This window comes from Saccopteryx leptura, chromosome 5, assembly GCF_036850995.1.
Source record: "Saccopteryx leptura isolate mSacLep1 chromosome 5, mSacLep1_pri_phased_curated, whole genome shotgun sequence".
In the NCBI taxonomy this organism is placed as follows: domain Eukaryota; kingdom Metazoa; phylum Chordata; class Mammalia; order Chiroptera; family Emballonuridae; genus Saccopteryx; species Saccopteryx leptura.
This window is the reverse complement of record NC_089507.1, coordinates 65,223,338-65,245,645: the sequence shown is the minus strand read 5'-3', so window position 1 is coordinate 65,245,645 and position 22,308 is coordinate 65,223,338.

Sequence of the window (22,308 nt, the reverse complement as noted above, 5' to 3'; positions counted from 1 at the left end):
ATTAAACTTTGGCATACTGAGCACTCCAGGGCCTGGAGTCACCTAAAATCTCTTGAAGCTTGGCCCCTTTGGGAATACTGAATAAACATGGCACCTTTGAGAACAATCTTAGCCTTGACGTTATTAATGAAGCTCATGCAGAACACCAACTGTAGTGGCTCAAGGACAAACTCTCAAGTAGTTTCAAGCCTTGAAAATAGAGGCTAGAACAAGAGAGGGAGAACTCAGAAGATGTTGTATAGACATTACCATCCACCAGACTGTGTATGCAATGGACCTGGTGCTTCAAGTAATAACTGAGGAGACTCTGTAAGAGACTGGCTGCAGTATGATCGGGAAGGGTCCAATAACAAGTTGACCAGGGGTTACTACTATTAGGGTGACACCATTACTGAAAACTCGGGCTGATTTTTATAGGCTTTATTCTCTGGGAAAAAAAGAAAAAAACTTTTCCATCAGAATACTAGAACATGTTCTGGCTCTGAACAAAACTGAGATTCTTGCCTCATCTCCTCAGCTTATGTTAAGACATACTATGAACATCTAGAAAACCACCACTGCCTTAATTGTAAGGATTTTATTGAGAACAAGATTTGTGTCTCCCATAAAAAGATTCATGTAAAAATTTTGTTCAGACCTAATTACTAGGAAAAACATTGCCTTTTATAAAGAATGTATGTTTTCTTCTTCAAAGACAATGAGAATATTTTATTCATTCATACTTCTCAATTTCCTTCTGCCTGACATCATATGAATTTTCCCGTTATTGTTATCATCTTATTTGTTCTATATTTTTCCTTTTCTGCTTCCTCCCCCAACTTCATTATATAGTTGTTCTAGGGAATTACTTCTCCTTTAACCAACTGAACTGTGAGGGTGAGCGGAGAGAGTGAGAAAGATTTTGAAGGGCTACAAGAAGGGAAGAAGAGCGGCTGAGAAAGAGTAAAGGACAAAAAAAGGATGGGAAAAATAAAAAGAATGGAATAAAGGGAAAGAAGCAAGAAGAAGAGGAAGGAAGAGAAGAGGCACAGAGTACGTACTAGAGGAGGAAAGGGAAAGGGGAGAAGTAAGGGTAGGGAGCACAGCAGCCTTCCTTTGGAAGATGCGTCGCAGCTTGCAGAGCATCTACACAGATGCTCCCTCACTTGGGCCTGCCCATGTAGAAGATGATGAAATTTAACAATCAGGGAGATGGTGACAAAGACATTTTATAAAATGAAGCACTAGTAATAACAAATAGATGACACAAAACTCCCTCTTATTTTCAAATCAAGTTGTCTTCCTACTTTGCCATGGGAGATGAGAAGAGAACACACACAAGGACATTATCTCCATGAGACCCCCTATACATGATAACTGGTATCAAGGAAACAGAAGAAGCCTCATGTCCTGTCTAATTAGTGTGGTAGAATAGCAGCCTGGATCTTGGTATCGGAGGAGTGAGTAGATGACTTAGCACTCAGAAAACATGGCACTGCTCAAATATAAGGGGGACAGGGAATAAGCCCGCAGGCCTGGACACTTAGAGAAGGAATCCTGAAGATCTGACAGGGGAGGCCAGGCCTAAAAAAGCACCCAGATTATTTAGTTCCTACAACACATTAGTGGGCTGACTCGGCTTAAGTTAGAAGGCTCTATTATAGCAGCAGAGATGAGTAAGATCTAATGTTCAAATCAGCTGAGTTTCCTGGTCACACTGATAAACACCAATCCCAGTTTGAAGATTTTTTTTTTTTACCTTTAGCATTTTACTATACAAGGCTACATAGGTACAGTAAAGGGGACCCATTATCTTTGAGAACGGTGATTTTCAACCCGTGTGCCATAAGAATTTCTAAAGTATAAACTACCTGAATATTTAGTCAGGGGACCTGACCTCTTTTTCTTTAAATTGTCAAATAAAAAAGTGACAACTAACACAGTAACCATCCAGTGTGAATACCCTGACTTGAACCATATATACAGTGTGTCTGTAAAGTCATGGTGCACTTTTGACCGGTCACAGGAAGGCAACAAAAGATGATAGAAATGTGAAATCTGCACCAAATAAAAGGAAAACTCTCCCAGTTTCATACCTATTCAGTGCAGTTCGATGTGGGCTCACACACAGATTTTTTAGGGCTCCTTAGGTAGCTATCCCGTATAGCCTCTACAGACTCATCACTGACTGATGGCCTACCAGAACGGGGTTTCTCCACCAAACTGCCGGTTTCCTTCAACTGCTTATCCCACCCAGTAATGTTATTCCTATGTGGTGGCGCTTCGTTATAAACGCGCCGATATTCACGTTGCATTTTGGTCACGGATTCGAATTTAGCAAGCCACAGAACACACTGAACTTTCCTCTGTACCGTCCACATCTCAACTGGCATGGCCGTGGGCTGCTCTGCTGTATACACGTTGTTACGTCATCGTCTGCACATGCGCACATGCTGCCACATCATCTTACAGAAACTGGGAGGGTTTTCCTTTTATTTGGTGCAGATTTCACATTTCTATCATCTTTTGTTGCTTTCCTGTGACCGGTCAAAAGTGCACCATGGCCTGACCTGTGATGGCGCAGTGGATAAAGTGTCGACCTGGAAATGCTGAGGTCACCGGTTCGAAACCCTGGGCTTGCCTGGTTAAGGCACATATCGGAGTTGATGCTTCCAGCTCCTCCCCCCCTTCTCTCTCTCTGTCTCTCTCTCTTTTCTCTCTCTCTCCCTCTCTATCTTTCCTCTCTAAAATGAATAAATAAAAAAATAAAAATCCGGCTTAAAAAAAAAAGTGCACCATGACTTTACGGACACACCGTATATAGGTCATATAATAAAGTTGCATTTTATCTGTCATGTGAAAAGTAAGGTTGCGTCAGATTGGTGAGTTCTTTGTACCAGAAATCCTTACATAAAGTATATGCACCTAATCTTTTAAAAAGTTACTTTGGAGCAAAAAGAGTAGGTAATTACTACTATTATTTGTTTTTTTTAAACCAATCAAAATTATACCTTACTTTTTGTTAGACTGCCAAAAAATATATAATTTTTGATGTGCTAAAGAATTTTAGTAATGTTTATGTGTGCCATGAGCTAAAAATGGTTGAAAATAACTGGTTTAGAAAATTCTACAAGATACACAGACATCATTTAACATTGCAGAGCACTGTGTTCATCATGGTGCAACAAAGGAAATCAGTCTTTGTTCTCACAAAGTTAAAATGTAGCTGACTCATGAAAGTAAACACGCAGGATAAATCAACTCTCTAAAGCTACTCCTCAAAATGCTCCCCTTGTTCACACATCAGGGGCTATCTTTAAAAAGTTAAAGCCTGGCAATGGCTCACTTATTAACTGGAACCATAATCCTGGAACACAAACTTCTGTTTCAAATACAATAATTATAATAAAAACACCCACCCACCATAGACGGTAAACACCTGAAAATTAATTTCAACTGATGGATTAGGGCAAATGATGAGCAAAATATGCTTTGGACAATTCGTTGTACTAATACTTAAAGTACGAGACTCTGCATATTTCAAACTAAATGGAGGGGGAGAGGAGAAGATGAAACATAGCGACTTAGGTAAAGGAAATGTTTTGGATGTCTTTATTATACTCCTCTTTAGAACGGTGGACAGATGGACAGGTCTGCAGGCTGATGGCTGGTCAGCACTGAATGTAAAATATAAAAGGCAGTCCACATGGCTGCTCTGCTCTGTGATGATTGATGGTGCTCACTGCCATTAGTTATATCATTGTTGTCTCACCTTAAATGAGACTGAAAACTACCTCAGGGACTGCTAGGGAGGTAGGAAACTACTTAAGCAAAAGTCAACAAGGTCTACCTTTTTTGTTTGTTTCTTATTTTTATCAAGGCTACATGAGTAAAGTGGTCTATATTAATGGTCATGGTGAAAAAGTAAATTCTGAGCCACATTTCAAAACAAAGCCGAGGAAATTAGTGGACAAGAGAAATGTTTGCAAATGGAATGAGTATTACAGTTGCCAATAGTACAAATAGATATCAAATGCTAATAAATCCCATGTGCTGACCAATTGATAAAAATGTATTAAAAAACTCCAAGTGAATAGAAATCTTAAAGCTTGTAAAACAAAAAAAGAAAGAAAAGAAAAAAGGAAATGATCTCATTGGCCAAATTAGATAACTATGTATTTCATACCAGAAAAAAATTACGATTTCTTGTTTTTGTTTTTTGTTTTGTTTTGTTTTTTAACAACAGAGAGAGAGACAGGGACAAACAGACAGGAAGAAAGAGAGATGAGAAGCAATCATTCTTTTTTGCAGCTCCTTAGTTGTTCATTGATTACTTTTTCATATGTGCCTTGACTGGGGTGCTGCAGCATACCGAGTGACCCCTTGCTCAAGCCAGCGACCATGGGGTCATGTCTATGATCCCACACTCAAGCCAGCAACCCCATGCTCGAGCCACATGGGCCCATGCTCAAGCCAGCAACATTGGGTTTCAAAAGTGGGTCCTCTGCATCCCAGGCCGATGCTCTATCTGCTGCACCACCACCTAGTCAGGCAAGACATTCTGATTTCTTAATGTTAATTTTAAATTGTGATACATATTCACCTCAAACTTGAGAGGAAAAGAAGTGGTGATTCTAAAACAAACATTGCTGTCACATGTCAGTGGCTGCAGGGAGATAACATGGGTTAGGAGGAGATAAGAAATCCAGATTTAATATCCTCTGGGAAAACTAATGAAGTGGTCATTTACTTCAGGACACTAGGGAAACTGAAAACTCAACTCAAAATATAAGAAAATGCTTTGTTCCCAGTTTCTTTAGAAAGTAATTGCTCCTCTTGAAAGCAGTAAATGCGAATACACAGAATTCTTAAAAGACAACATTTATACCGAATGGATTTTATATTTCTATATATTTTGGCTTTTGTTATGTTTTATATACTCTGCTCAATCTGTGGTTCTTTTTTTCCATATCCCTTCTTCTGCTTAAGAATTTATGTTGAAGGAGACCAAAAAAAAGTAAATTAAAAATCCTTTACAAATCTTCATTAACTATCATAGAGGGGGAGCTTGTATTTCATTGACTGTAGTTTATGCAAATAGGATCAGAGGAATTAACATATTGGAAGGAGCTGACATTTGTCCTGATATATTGAATCGTTAGCATGACAGAATCACTTAAGCTGGATTCACTAACATCAGGTTTCCTCTCATTATTGACCCCTACAGAGTAGGCTCTGACAAGTGGAACTGCAGCAAAGTTCATTAATAATGTGGAATAAATCAATTGTTCAGGAAATACTGAAAACAGATGACACTGAACTAGTACATTTTGCCAGTTCAGCACAAATCCATGTCCACCAAGGACACAGCCTCTGCCCGTGCCCTTCTGCGCCCTCCCCGTGGAACCTGGTCTTCAGTCCCCCTTCTCCTCCAGCATCCCGATGATGTACAGCTCCCCAACCTCTGGGGAACATAGGTCAAGGATCATTCAAAAATAAATAGCTTCAGGCCTGAAAAGAAAGAACACAGAGGTTTTTGTAAAATTCACAAACATAAGTGAATGATGGCCATGATTTAGGGTGTGTGCTTGAGCTTTATTCACATCTATGGCGAATTTTTCAAATGCAGTGTTTCTATTGCCTTAGACCCTCAGTAACAAGAACTCAGCTTGTGTGGGTTAAAAGGCATTACCAGGAATAACCTGGTCTATTGTTTAAGATGCAGGGTCAGCTGTGAAGAATTTCTTACTGTAGGTATCAGACTGTATGACTATAGGCAACAACACTTCTTTTAATTATAATCTCTGTTTTTATCACTGGCATAACCTCAATAGTCTTCAAATTTTAATCACGTATACAAGTAGAAGTTTTAGTTTGAATATGCCTATACTCCAAAATACCTTAGCCGTGTGTGTTGCTGTTATACAATATAATCAGTGTGTTAGTCTATGCTATTGGAGATGGAAATAACATGGATAAAGAAAATCCACAGAGAATCCAAAAATAATCTGATTTTAGCCAATAGATTCAACTTCTCACCCACCAAGCCTTAAATTGAAGCTCCTTTCCCTGATTGATTTTTCCCTCCTCAGAATTGCTTAATACAAATGCTAATGAGCAGTGTAATGACCAAAAAGAAGTGGAAAGAGAAAAAGTATGAGAATCAACAGAAGAGAATAATCTACAGAGAAGGAAACTGGTTATAATCTCTTGAGAGTGAATCATTCAGATTCTTAAACAGGTGAGTCATACTTTATTTCTCTATATGTATCCTTTATTTTTTTTTATCAGACTATATTTTTTAAGTGAGTTCCAACATTACAGACATTACACACAAGATTCCTTGAGAGAATAAATGGACATGAAAGTTTTCCATTAAACTAGTTTGTTTGTGTGTGGGGGGGGGGGGGTAGAGAGGGAAGGTGATGAGATAGTTTGCAAATGCCTTGATATTTAGGGCATATTTCCACTGTTGTTGTTTTTTTTTTTTTTTTTTAAAAAATAGGTTATCTTTAAAGATTTCATATGACTCAGAACTTCTTTCAATTGATTAACAGAAGTCCCAGAGCACATACAACTGGGACTCCCACTGTGAATGTGGTCTTCTCTGGTCCCAGCTGGTGCCTTCTTCCTCCTTCGGTCTCAATATAAATGTCACTTTCCACCCCAGGCCAGTCTTCCTTATTATTCCTTATGTTCACCCTCCTTTTTATTTCCTTTCCAGCCCTTATTACATTATAATTTCTATGTGAATCTATTAGCTCTTTTTAAGTTTTTTCTGTTCCCACCTAATTAAAATGCAAGCTTCATGAGGACAGAAACATTATTGGTATTCTTCATTATAGTGACATAGTAGATGGTAATAAATATTGATATTTGTTGAATGAATGAATAAATAAGAATGTGAGTATTTTACATACATCCAGTTATCTACTAATTAATATTTCTTAAAATTTGGTGTAAAAACTCATTATAATTCCATTTTTCTTATATATACTTCAAAACCAAAGTAGTCCAACTGGTTTTCAATTCTGTGCCAAAGAATTCTGAGCAAAAAAAAATTTTAGCAGCCTCTGTTTTAAGTTGTAAGCATTATCATTACAGACAAAATGAATAGTACCCACTTTTGCTAGGAAAGCAAAATAAAACACTCTTTAAGCTTGTACTAAGAGTGAAATAAGAAGAAATTGGGTTCCTCATCAAAATGCAATAGCCCAGAGAAATCTTTTAAATACAGTTTTCAATGCCAAAGTGTTTAAGATGGCATAAGGCATCAGAAATTGCACTACTAACTGTATGGTGATAATGCTTTCACAACATGTAAGTTTATCAAATCAACATGTTATACATCTTAAATGTACACAATGTTTTATCTCAATTAAATGGTTTAAAAAATCACACTTAAACTGTATTCCAGTTTTAATTTGTTTGTGTATTAAACAAATATTTATTTGGGACTCTACTGTGGTTATGGTGAGGGCAATATAAACACAGAGCTTAAAACCACAATATATGTTGGCCTTGACTGGTTGGCTCAGTGGTAGAGTATTGGCCAGGCATGTGGAAGTCCCAGGTTTGAGTCCCAGTCAGGGCACAGAGGAGAAGTACCCATCTGCTTCTCCACTCCTCCCACTCTTCCTCCTCTCTGTCTCTCTCTTCCCCTCCCGCAGCCAAGGCTCTATTGGAGCAAAGTTGGCCCAGGCACTGAGGACGACTCCATAGCCTCCACCTCAGGTGCTAGAATGGCTCCAGCTGCAATGGACCAATGCCCCAGATGGGCAGAGCATTTCCCCTGGTGAGCCTGACAGATGGATCCCAGTGGTCAGGCGCATGTGGGAGTCTGTCTGACTACCTCCCTGCTTCTAACTTCAGAAAAATACAAAATAAAAAAACAAACAACAACAACAAAAAAAAACACAATGTTTGTATGTGCAATATAGAACATACTTTCCAATCTACTGTCTCTTTAAAGTTCCAAGCACAGTGTTATACTTAATGAAAATATCAATGCATGACTTCTAGGCCTAATTCCCTATGTGAGTAAAGTAAAGAAAGTCTGAGGCCCTGGCCGGTTGGTTCAGTGGTAGAGCGTCGGCCTGGCGTGCGGAAGTCCCGGGTTCGATTCCCGGCCAGGGCACACAGGAGAGGTGCCCATCTGCTTCTTCACCCCTCCCCCTCTCCTTCCTCTCTGTCTCTCTCTTCCCCTCCTGCAGCTGAGGCTCCATTGGAGCAAAAGATGGCCCGGGCGCTGGGGATGGCTCATTGGCTTCTGCCCCAGGCGCTAGAGTGGCTCTGGTCACGACAGAGCGACGCCCCGGGTGGGCAGAGCATCGCCCCCTGGTGGGCGTGCCGGGTGGATCCCGGTCAGGCGCATGCGGGAGTCTGACTGCCTCCCTGTTTCCAGCTTCAGAAAAATACAAAAAAACAAAAACAAACAAACAAAAAAGAGTCTGAGACCCCAAAACTAGAATAATAACTATGGCCTCTCCAAATTAAAACAAAAATACAATCATGTTTGTAGAATTCCATTTGTTTTATCCTGTGTAGCAATGGCTACACATTTAAACTAATAAAATGTGAGCGTGAAAAGAAAGACAGTAATCATTTTTCTGAAAATCAAGTTGAATACTTTGGAAATAAGAAAGGTAAAATAAAAATCTAAAAATCTGAAAGAATTCTGCACTTACAATTTCTTCACAATGTTTAAGTTCTTACTTCTCTTAAAACAAAATGAAATATGAATACACATAAAGTATTCTGCTTGTCATTTATACAAAAACAAACATGAAAATGAATTCCAAAAGCAGGCCCATATTGAAATAAAACCAAAAGAATTCAGATAGAAAAAGACAAATAGTGTGTGATCTCACTTATATGTGGAATCTAGAACAGCAGAACTCATGGAAACAGAGAGCAGAATGCTGGTTGCTGGGGGTGGGGGAACAAGAATGGAGATGTTCGTCAAAGGTACCAATTTCAAGTTAAAGGTGAATAAGTTCTGGGATGTAAGGTACAGCATGGTGATTATTGTTAATAACACTGTATTATATACTTGAAAGTTACTAAGAAAGTAGCTCTTAAATGTTCTTCCCACACACATACAAAAAAATATGGTAACTAGGTAAGGCAATGGAGGTTTTAGTGCTATGCTGATAATTACTTTACCATATATAAATGTATCAAATCAATATGTTGTACACCTTAAACTTATACATTTATATGTCAACTATATGTCAATAAAACTGGAGAAAGTAAATATTTTTAAAAGAAAAAAAATGAATTTATTTTTTTTTAATTAAAATCAGTATGTACATACATTCAACAGAAGAAAAGCCTACATTCCACTTTTTTTAAGTGGCTAATAAAAGTACACTTAAATATTTGAATTTAAAATGCAATCTTTAGATTACATATGACTTCTACAAATCTCAGCTTTAATAATTTTTCAATTAACTAACCCAGTACTGTCCCTGAACATTTTAGAAAAGAAGACTTCTGTATCTATAAAGGAAAAAATAATCCGATTGTCATGAGAACGCGCATTAACTATATTAGATACTAAAAAACAATAGAGTATGTAATAACTTCATTGTGGTAACAGGAAGTTGGAAACAATCCAGTGTTCATCACTAGGCAAGTAGACAGGTGAAATGTGATGGAAAGCCCCGTGGAATACTTGGGACGCTTAGAGCATGATATACACAGAGGAGCATGGATCACTCCTAAAGGCAAGCGTAGCTAAGGGAAATTAAGGAACAAAATGAAATAGACATTGAATAATAACCTCTATGTAAATTAAAAATATAAACACAGATCAGCAATACACATTCAAACAAAATTATATACATTAAATGCATTAGAATGGTTGCCCAAAAGGAAAAGGAGAAAGGGAAAGAGTTATTAGAAGTAAACGTAATAAATACAAAAATACATAGATTCATATATACATATACACATCCACATATATAAGCATGCATTTATATGGGCACATATATATTCCAGAGATGGCCCTTGCAAAGATCAATGATGAAAATGAAGAGTGTGATTAAATCAGCCCTCTATACCTCTATTCAAAATGTGTGTGTGTGTGTGTGTGTGTGTGTGTGTGTGAATGCCCTGGGTGTTTTATTTTTATGTTTATCTCATATTCACAAACTGAAACCATAATTCTGCCCACCATTTCCTTTAACAGAATGAGAATGTCCATCAAAAAACTGGCAAAATAATTTAAATTCCTTCTTCTGATGATGGGTCAAGATGTCATACAATGCAACTAATGCAAGCAACTTGTTTCGTTAGGAAAAAGCAGTCCCACACATAATTCACAAATTCCTTTCAGTAGTCAAAAGCTCTCTGAGTTCCCAACAAATTTTATTTTAACAGGTGTCTATATGATGCTAAATATATATTAGAGACCCTTCCACGTACATCACAATTTAATTAACTATTTTTTATTTATTAAATTAAGAGAGACAGAGGAAGGGAGGGAGACAGACAGAAACATCAATCTGCTCCTATACATTTGTAGGTACCAGGGATCAAACCTACAACCTTTGTATATCAGATCAATGCTCCAACCAACGGAGCTATCCAGCCAGGGCACAATTTAACTAATTTAATCCTCTTAATATTTTTATGAGGTAGGTACTGCAACTACCACACTTTACAGAGAAGGAGGCTTGAGTAAGAAGTAAGAAGAGGCTATTTAATTTACCCAAAGTCATATAGCTAGTTAAGTGGCAGAACCAGAATTTTAACCAAGGAGGTCTGAGCCAAGTCTATTGCTTAACCCTTTATATTAAGCAAAACTTCCCCATAGATAAGGCAAATTGTCTGTAGTAATCCAGATCCAGAGTCAATGCCTTCCTTCCTTAATTAACAAGTTGCAATATGGAAAAATCACCAAATATGAGTAAGACACTATCCTAGACACAGTATATATTACTGTGCTTTCTAATGCAGTGCTCATGTTATATCAGAGGAAGCTTAATTAACTTGCTTCATGTTACACAGCCAGTAGATAGGAGAGCAAGGATTTGAATCCAAGCAGAGCCACCTCTTTGCATGACTCCATGAAAAACAATCCATACTGTGCTCTCTGTGAATGGCATCCCGGACACATGCTGGCCTTGAATCTAGGTCTACTTAACTCTAAATCCAGTACTCTTTCCACTGCAAAGCCTTCGAATCAAATAAGGCCTATAGCATAATCAAACACAGTGACAAATGACTCTGCAAGGCTTTGCCACAGATTGGCATTTCAATCCTATTAGATCTTGAATACGTAATGTTCAGATTCTTGATTCAAGAATAAGATTTCCGCCCCCTCCCTTTGTTCCCATAACTATGGTCTTCAAATTACAAATTCCATCAAGCCACCACAAGATTATAAAATTCATTAAGTATTTAGGGAAACAACTCTGACTGATATTCCACAGTGCTGAAAAATCTCTTCACTCTTAGTAGAATAATCAAAGAATAGCTTTTAAATGGTTTTCTTTGATAGCATGTAATCAATGTTAGTAAGCATTTCCATAACCTTATCATTTATTCCTTCATTCATCTAAGAGTTAGTCAGTTTTCATGATGTGCCAGATATTGTTTGAAAATGCTCTACCTATTATTTAACTAACTTTAAATTTAGCCAGAAAATTCTATAATTATGTAGCCACAATATATTTGAGGTGACTTCTACTATCTCATTATATTCTTTTCAGCGGTTCATCTTTCTTTGATCTATTGATTGCTTTTGTTAGCATCTTTCTACCCGATTACTGTCTCCTGTTGGAAACAGTAAACACTACAGTCTGGGGATCAGCCCGTAGTCTGCAACTCTGCATAAGCAAAAGGCAAGTGGTACAAGAAGATGCAGTGGGGGGCTGTCGCAGGATATGCCCATGGCCAGTGGAGAGAATGTGTGCAGGTGTGTGGGAAGAGTTCCACCTGACGACCCATTTTCCTAGCACAGAGCAACGTCATAATCATGTAAAGAGCCCACCAATCAAACACTGCCGTGGAGTTTTTCTCAGGATTTCTTGACCCGTCCACCATCTCTCCATGCTTCCAAAAGGAAATACATAGGTAAATGATGGTCTCTGCTTAGTGAAAGAGAAGGCTATATAAAAAAAAGAAAAATGTTTTGAACCCCTAGGAACTAAGAATAGAAGCCTTCAATTCTTTCAATAAACATGATACAAACATAATAACAATGTACACATACGATATAATGTGCTAGGCACTATTTGAAGTGATGTCCTTATATTTAATTTCACAAAATTTTAACAACACCCCTATCAGGTTGGTAATTTTTTATCTCTACCTTGTAAGAAAAGAAAGAGAAAAAGTCTGTAAAAAATCCTTGAAAAAAATTCAAGCCTGACCTGGCAGTAGCACAGTGGCTAGAGCGTCAAACGGGGATGCAGCGGGCCCAGGTTTGAAAACCCCAAGGTCGTTGGCTTGAGCATGGGATCATAGACATGACCCCATGGTCACTGGCTTGAAGCCCAAGCTCGCTGGCTTGAGCCCAAGGTTGCTGGCTTGAGCAAGGGGTCACTCGCTCTGCTGTAGCCCCCCGGTCAAGGCACATATGAGAAAGCAATCTTCGAACAACTAAGGTGCCACAACAAAAAATTGATGCTTCTCAGCTCTCTCCCTTCCTGTCTATCTGTCCCTCTCTCTGTCTCTCTCTATCTCTGTCAATAAATAAATAAATAAATTTAAAATGAGAACTTACTTTGTGCTAGGCCCTACCTTTAAACATATTAATGTATTGAATCTTCACATTGCCAGCCCTATTTTACAGAAGAGGAAACTGAGGCACAATTAATAAACAGTGGAGCTGGGATTCAAACCCAGGCAATCTGGGTCCAGGTCCCGCACTCTCTGTACTGCCAGGAACTGACAGATGACTAGCAGAAGAGAGCATGCTGCGTTATCATTTCCATAATTCAAATAACGAACTAATATTATACCTAAGGAAGATCAATATCTTAAGGGTATATAACATGGAACAAATCTTAATAACCCTAGCCTGAGTTATCTGTATACAACTATTAAGCAGTTGCACATCCAGGTAAGAGTTCGGTCATCCCATCCTCCAAGAAGCTTTTTCTTACATGGCTCAGCACTGACCTCCTCGCCCACATAGGTAATCACTCCCTCCTCTGCACTTCATAACTCTTCTATTGTTACATTTCTATTGTTCACTCTGGGGCTATAATTTTTCTATTGTGCATTTGTCACCCCCACTAGACTCTGGCTTCTCTAGGTCAGAGACTTTATATTGACTAGTTCTCTATTCCTAATATAATGCACAATGTCTGGCATAGAGTCAGCCTTAAACTCCTACTTGTTTAATGAATAAATCAAAGAATAAATAAATGATTCACCTTCTGAAGAAATAATTGTCATTTACACAGCTAGTCCTAATCTACAATTCACATTTTTAGTAACAGGATTATGAATGAATTGAGAACACAAAGCTAATGAGGTCGGGAGGATCTGAACCTGAGATAGATGGACTCCAGCTGACCACAGCTATATGAATGAGTTTAGCTGAGCCCAGCCCAAATCAATGGAGCAACACAGCTGACCCATGAGCAATACTATGTGGTTGTTGTTTCAAGCATTAAATATGGGGATGCTCTGTTATACAGCAATAGCTGTCTCACACAGGCAACTTTGAAATGTTTTCTGAGATTTGTTAATATACTATAATAAAAACAGAAATGAACTGTTTGGAACCAAAAGGTAACATAAAATAACCCAAACATCCCTTCAGATCAATATTCACTGTATGTTATATTACATTTTGTAATATCTAAGAGAAGATACATACAGAACTTTTGCTGAGTTCAAAAGCCACTTTATTTCAGAAAGTACTTATCCATCTATTCAGTTATTCATTCATCAAACATTTTAGCATCTATTATGTATCCAACACTGTCTCATACTTTAGAAACACAACAATAATAAGATATTATTGGGCCTAAAAGTATTTTACAGTAGTCCCTTACATTAGTAAGGGACATAGATCTATCAGAAAAGTACAATAAAATACTATAGGTGCCATGATAAATACATAGTACTGCGCACACAGTAAAGGCCCAAAGGAGGGGGTGGTCAATTTCACACATTTGGATTGGGAGGCAGGAAAGGGACAGAGACTAGGAAAATCAGGGAAAGTTTTACAAAGAGCTCCTTTGAGTTAAACCTTCTTAGATGAGAATCTGTTTGCCAGCTGGATGGAGAACATTCCAGGCAGAAGTGAACAAAGTCAGAGAAATGTGGGTCCTTCTTGTCCTCTTAGTGGCTGCAAACATTTGGATGATTGGGATATTTGATGCCAGGTCTGAAGCTAAGGGAGAAAGTAGGTGAGTAGTCACCCTTCCTTGATTAACCCACCATGAACCATGCCACAGGGACAAAATTCTTCACTGGCTTCCCTTTGCAAATTGGATAAAATGTTCCCTCCTTACTGTGTACCAAGGCCTTGTCCACCTCATCCGTTCTTGGTGTTCTATCCTAGGCACTTATGTTGCTCATGATCTCCTTCATGCCCTTGAGTAACCTGTTCTCTTTGAATATAATTATCCTCAATACTCTTTGTCTGCCTAATCTAGAGGTCTCAATCTGGTGGTACATGAGCTACTTGATGCTCATAATCATGTTTTGTTTGGTCCATAGAGGACTTAATTTTTTAATTACTTGCCAACATTTAAACTTTTGGATAATTCATAGAATGCAGAGGAAAAGCTTGATTTCTGGCTCCTCTAAGGGAAAAAAAACAGGGTTATCTAGCTATCATTTCTAAAAACAACAATTGGTTATAGTCTCTATAACTCCCCAATGTCTCTTAAACACTGTAGCTAACAATCAGTTGCTTGACTGCCTTTTTTATAGAAAAGCAAAAAGTGTGGTGAATGCCATGGACACCAGACCCAGACCACCAAGGTTCAAGTCTTACCCAAGCTATTTCAGGGCGATGTGACCTTAGACCAGTTGCTCAATCGTGTTGTGCCTTAATTTCTTCAACAGTAAAGCAGAGATATTAATGGTAATAGTAATAGTGAAAATTAAATGAGTTAATACAAGTAAGGTACCAAGAACAGTGAATGTCTTGTACTGAATTGTTGTTTTGTTCTTTTCATTTACATTATGTTCCTGATTGCCCTAGAAATTTGAGTTTGCAATCCTTGGCTTAATCCAACCTTAGTGTCCTTTTAACAATAACTCAAAGACTATTTTTTCCTGTGCATTATATAAGTGCTCCTGAGTGTGCCTGTCCTGTGTTTATTTGGTTATATGCCTGCTTCTCTCATCAGACAGAGAGTTTTATGAAAGCATAGACCATGTCTTATTTATTTTTATTTTAGTCTCCTGTTCTAAGCACAGTGCAAGCTACATAAAAACTGCTCAATAAATGTCACTGAATCGATACTAATCTCTCCTACCCTAAATACCTTAAAGCACTTATGTGCAGTTTGATTTGTATTAAGTAATTTGTCCTTATTTGTCTCAAGCTTTGTAAAAGTTCTTCCATCATTCCTTGTATGTGAGCCTTTGTGACTGGATAGCAGGGTCATAACTTCCTTTCTTTGGATTTAAGCCTTCACACATAACATAGTGCATGTGCTCCTATTAGAGTACACATAAGCACATGCCACGTGCAATAGAATTGTAAATGTTTGAATGGTGGCAGAGTGGAATTCCAAGAACTAGTCATATTTCATATAATGTCACTGGCATCCAGAATTAGATAAAGTACCTGACTGGGAGGTGGCGCAGTGGAGAGAGCATCAGCCTGGGATGTTGAGGACCCAGGCTCGAAGCCCCAAGGTCATTGGCTTGAGCGCAGGCTCATTTGGCTTGAAGCCCAAGGTCACTGGCTTGAGCAAGGGGTCACTCACTCTGCTGGAGCTGTCCCCCCTCCTCCGTTAAGACACATATGAGAAAGCAATCAATGAACAACTAAGGTGACACAACAAATAATTCATGCTTCTCATCTCTCTCCCTTCCAGCCTATCCGTCCGTGGGTGTCCCTCTCTCTCTCTCCCTCTCTACCTCTCCCTCTCTGAAAAAAAAACAAAAACAATAAGATAAAGGGTACAAATGAATGGGGTTCATTAGTTGTTGCTCTTTTTTTTTTTTTTTTTTACTTCTAGTTCATCTACCAGGGATGATGGAAGAACGTAAGAAGAATTCTCTGGGATTCTTTAAGCTCCTGAAGTAGTAAGAGACCAGAAGAATAATGTTCCAGTAGAGGAAAGAAGAAAAGAAAATTAATATTTACTGAGCAACAATTATTTATATTGTATACCACATATATGACATCTAATTTCCCAAAACAATTTTATGAAGAAAATTAAGTACCTCCACTTCATATATTGAGGAAATTGGTGTTTCAAGGAGTTGTGTTAGTTACTTATAAGGGTTAGAACAGATTTTGGACCCAGGTTTGCCAGTTCCCAACAATATCCATGTTCTTCCCACCATTCCACCCCACCTTAGCAACAGATTGAGAAAGTGCATGCTAACCTTCCAAACAGGATGTGGGGGGTAATGAACTATTCAATAGAGAAGAAATGAATATCTCAATATAAATGCAACAGAGACCAAAAGTCAAACATGAAACACCATTTGTAACACTATAACTAAAAATAAACAAAGCAAAGCACTGGAGAGCTCCAAAAGAAATTCTCACATATGACAGTCATTGATCTTCTTTTCCATCATATTCAGCATAAATAAAGATTTCTCTTCTAACTGTAGAACATGGAAGGATTTAGAAGTTTGGAGTACAGATCACAGAAAATGCATCTATGAAGGATGGGAGCAATGGGTAGAGTAAATAGTCACGTGGGCGTTTTCTCCTTTTGCCACAACACCAGAAGAAGAGACAGGATGATTTTCGTAGGGGACAAACTCATCATTTCCTAAATACTAGTCATTGTGTTAGATGTTAATGATTTTGAATCACTAGGTTTTTGTTGTTGTTTTTCTGCTTCTTTTCTTAAACGAGAGGAAACATCTAGCTGTGAATGCGTGCCTCCATTTCTCCAGTGTCTCAGAGGTATTAGACAGCTGTTCTACCTTTGTAGCTAAATCAAGTCCCTGTGGCTCGCAAGATCTGGATATTCTGCCTAGAGAGCTGGCACTGCGGGGCCACTAATCTATTGTAAGGAAATTTTTCAACTATACTAACTTCTACTACTAATAGCAGCTAATATTTATTGGTGCACACTGCATATCAGGAGCTGTCTCAGAGTATCACACAGGCTCTCTCACTTAATCCTCATGACAATCCTAAATATTAGAACTATTATTGTCCCCCATGTTGTAAATGATGAAATTAAAGCATAGAGATATTCAGAAACCTAAGGAAGGTCACAGAGTTAGAAAGCAAAACGGTGACTCCAGGGTATGGTCATTGAGTCAGTCTCAAATGTTAACTGACATCTTCGCTGCAGGACCACACAAATGACTGTGAAGTTCCTAAACAAGGGATGATAATCCATTAACACAGAGAGACTACTTTTAATAGCTATGTCCATCATAGATCAAAGATGGAGAAGCCAGTTAAGAAAGGGAAACAATCACATCTTTACTCTTCATATCCCATTCTGATTCATTCCAGGCTAGAATAATTAGCTGTTGTGAAATGAGATCTTGCACTCTTGGTCACTGAAGCACAAGTTTTTGCTGTGAAGGACTTAGAAATAGGTGATTCTATACTTGAACTCTTACTAACTTTCTGGATGTGATCGGGCACTATGATCTAGTCTCTTCAAACATAAGGAATGGGTTTCTTAGTCCACACTATCTAAAGATTAGAAAAGCTCAATAAGAAAGCAGCCAGGGACACAGAATTGACCAAGGCTGAGGAGGGTAAAAATATTGAGTGTAGATGCTGAGTGAGAAGAAACCTGGGAAAAAATTACAGCAGAAAGCACAGCGATTCATCAGTGATATCAGATGAGAAGGGCAATCAGAATCTATAGATGGGGCACAATTCCAAATCCAGTTTGTGATCAGGAGAAAGTAGTACAAAGAAAATTCCTGAATAGAAACTCTTGGGTGAAAAGATGATCACATAGAGATTCTTTTTGTTTTCTAGTGTCTGAAGATTACCCAAGATAGTCTAGTCTTCATTCTAAAACACATCTTAATATAGTATCCATGAAGACAAGTTTCATGCTTACAAGGAATTCCTTCAAAAGTTGGAACTTCAAATGACCAGGATGTGTTATCATTTTTGTGGGGATTAAATAGATGAACTCTGAAACTCTAGAGAAATTTTGACTAAGATCATTTTAGCTTTTGTCTATAATACAAGCAAGTTGGACACTCCATTTGGCCAGTGAATTTAAATTTTATTTTTAACAGTTCATCTATTTCCTTATTTGTAAATATCACATAAGTGAAACAAAACAAGCTAGTTGATGAGGGCAGCCCAGAGCCACATTGTCTCTCTGCCCCTCCAAGCACTCCACAAAATTATGTCACTCTCTGCTCTGAAGAGTCTATTGATCACAATCACCTTAATGTCAGACAACTTTTCCTTTGTTATAATACAAAAATAATAAAATAAATAAATTTTAAAATACTTTAAAATATTTTTTAAATATAAAAATCGGTGACTAAAGAATAAAGAAAAAATGGAGAATCTATTATGATAAAAAGTGAACCCATCTTCTCCAAAAGTATTCTAGGGACAAGTTTGTGAAAAATAGTCTTGGAAATAATTTAAAACCCACAATACCCTACTAGACCTATATCAAATATAAGGGCAAAAGTAGACTTAAAGAGTATTTGTATCCTGAGATTCCTTCTGAGTTTTTACTCACTCCTCACTTGAGTTCACAAAAGATTTTGTGAACTAAAAATCAGTGTTTTTAATTTTTAATTGTCTTTATATTGGGATCAAGTAATTCTATAAATGAAAAAACAATCTGGTTCCTTATCCAGATTTATATCAAAGGCTGAAATCTGACCTAAGACACAAATGTATTTGCTAAAATATATATTTTATGTGGAATATTATCAACTTTTCTAAAGAACATTTCATTATGGTTTGCTATTTGGTTTTAGGATGAAGGAACATATTTATGAATATTTCAAAAGTAGCAAAAATTTTACCAACAACCTGAATTGAAACTGGACCATGGGCCCTGGCTGGTTACAGCATTGGCCCAGCATATGGATGCCCCGGGTTTGATTACCAGTCAGGCACATAGGAGAAGTGGCCATCTGCTTCTCTACCCCTTTCTCTCCTCCTTTTCTCCCTCTTTCCTTCCTGCAGCCAGGGGCTCGATTTTTTCACGCATCAGCCCTGGCCACTGAGGATTGTTTGACTGGTCCAAGTATGTCATCCTCAAGTGCTAAAAATAGCTTGGTTGAGAGCATCAGCCACAGACAGGGGTTTCTGGGTGGATCTCCCATCAGTGCAAGCAGGAGCCTGTCCCACTATTTTCCTTCCTCTTACAAAAGAGAGAGAGAGAGAGGAAAGAAAGAAAGAAGAAAAAGAGGGAGGGAGGTAGGGAGGAAGGGAGAGAGAGAGAGAGAGAGAGAGAGAGAGAGGAGAAGAGAAGAGAAGAAAAGAGAAAAGAAAAGAAAAGAAAAGAAAAGAAAAGAAAAGAAAGAAACTGGACCATGAAAATACTCTCTGTTTCACATTACAAAAACAAATAACAAAAGATAGTGAAATTACAACCTAGAAAGTGGTTAGGCTATATACACACAAAAAAACTCACCACGTAGAACAGAAACTAGAACTAAGTTGTGCTTATTGAATGTCAGTGTCAGCTTATGATTCAGAAGACCCTCTGGACTCACCTTGAACGAGTACTCTGGTTGGCTTCAATGTCAACTATGATCTCATGTCAAAGAAAAGGAGGAACAGGTTGGATATCTTTTCATTGCTGATTTAATCTCCATAAAGCTTAAGATATTAGGGATGAGTAAATCTGCATGGTACATGTATTGATGAAAATAGGCTAGTCAGGACTGAAGTAACAAATACAACCCCAAATTTCTGTGACTAACACCATAAAGTGTGTTTGTTGGTTATGCATAGTTGCACCATGTTGAGCAGCCCTCCTCCATCTTGCAGTTAGATAATCTAAACACTGGCCTGCAAGATCACTCTGGCCAAGGAGGATAGTGAGAGAAGTCTTAAAAGATCAGTCTGACACTGATACACATCGATGACACCTACCTCCCCAGGCCAGAATCCAATCACAGAGCCCCAACCTGGCTGCAACACATGAGTACTGGGTGAGTGTTAACAGTCTCTGCTTACTGTCCATAAAGGCAACTTATAAAACTGATTCTGGGCTTCTTCTATGACATGGAAGCTAAGGTTATTCAATTTAGTCAATAGTGCAAAGAGCACTGCTTATCTAAAAGTGAAAATGAACTTCAATAAACCAGGACAAAATTAGAGCTGCAAATGGGTCATGAGCCAACAAATAGATATTGTCTAACCCAAGACCCTCACTCCTCTGTCCTAACTGTTAATACAGTGTTAAAGTCCAGGTTCCAGCAGAAGACAGAATCCAACAGAGATGGCTCAAGATGTTCTAATGAAGAAACTATGAAGTTTGGAGAGAGTTATGGGAACGACCAATGGATGATGAGGCACCCAGAAACCAGCAGTATCAGGAAGCTTTTACCACCTAAAGTTCCTTCTTAAAAGTGAAAGGAAAAGCAATAGTGTCCCCAGAGCCCAGTGAGTGCTGGAACCACGGAAGAGGAGCAGCTGCACAGGAGCTATAATCCAGGAGGGAAGCAGCCATTGCCAGAGAATATGAGAGATGGAGCTGGGAAGAAATACCCTAACCCCCTCTCTCTTCCAGCCTTCCAGTCTCCTGACAGCATCTCCCATTAGCCAAAGAGAACAGGAGCTAGCTGACTAGGAGGCCAGGGTGAATTTGTCTATGATGGTCAGCCCACAGGGGCAGTGAGCAGAGCAAAAAAGAGGAATATGTGTAGTTGTGTGGGTGGGTGGGTGGGTGCAGGGAGTCTGGCAAACAGAAAAGAACAAATTCATAGGCGATGGACAAGACAGTTGAAATATGAAACTAAAAAGAGACAGCTTTTGAAGAAATGGGAAGATTCATCAATTCCCATTTTAATGAGCAATATCCTTTTTTTCATTCCAATTGGCTCAATTCCTAGGTTGCTTATTCAAGTAAAAGAACTATTACAAGGACAATATGTAGATAGATAGCACAAGTATTCTAGCAAAAATATCAGCTAAAACAAATGCACTCATATCAAAAAGATTCTGGAGCCGTATTAAAAAAATAAAATAAAATAAAAGGACAAAGGAGTAGAGACCTCCCTAAGCCATCTATTGATTCATCAACCAAATCAGCACATATAGTTTGAGTATCTACTAAGTGCCAGGCACTCCACTAGGCAGAGAAAAGACAAAGATGAACAAGATAGATATGGTCTCTTCCCCCTGGTGGTGTAGAATGTGTGGGAAAGGCTGAAGCTGAGTAAGTAAGGGTAGGATGCTGCAGATGAGTGTGGAGAGAAGGCCGGCACCAGGTCAGGAAGTGCATTGGGAGTCATGGTAAGAAGAGGATATTTTACTCTAACTTCAAGACAATCAATCCATTCTTGCTACTCTGTGAAGAGTGGACTGGAGGCAGGGGTACAGGTTAGAGATTATTTCAGGGTCCACATAAAAGACCTGTGTGGAGGCAGGAGTACAGATTAGAAGATTATTTCAGGGTCCACATAAAAGAGGGCATTGACTGCACTGGAGTGGCAGCTGTCAAGACAGAAGCACACACATTCAGAGTACATTGTCCAGGAAGATTTGGTTTGTTAGCACTTGTTAGGACCAGAGTGAGATCAGCCTCCAGCCTGGAAGAATCTTTATAAACCCATGAGTCAGACATATATTTTCCAACTGGCTTTATGGATGGCCTCCACTCTCAATAATGAACTTTCATGAATGTATTAGTTTCCTGGGGCTGCTCTAACAAATTTCCACAAACTTGCTGGCTTAGAACTACAGAAATTTCTTCTCTATGGTTCTGAAGGTCAGAAGTGCAAAATCAAGATGTCAACAGGGTTGGTTCCTTCTGGAAGATCTGCCTTCCTCCTGGCTTCTGTGGCTGTGGGCTTGGGCCTATAAATACATCACTTTAATCTCTGCCTCTTCCTATGGCCTGCTTCCTTGTGTGTCTCTGTATCTCATATCTCCCTTTTCTTTCTCAAATCTCCTTTTCCTTTCTCCTTTCTCCCAAGGCCATTAATCATTGGACTTGGGGACCATTCTATACCCAGATCCTCCTTATCCTTAACTTGATTTCT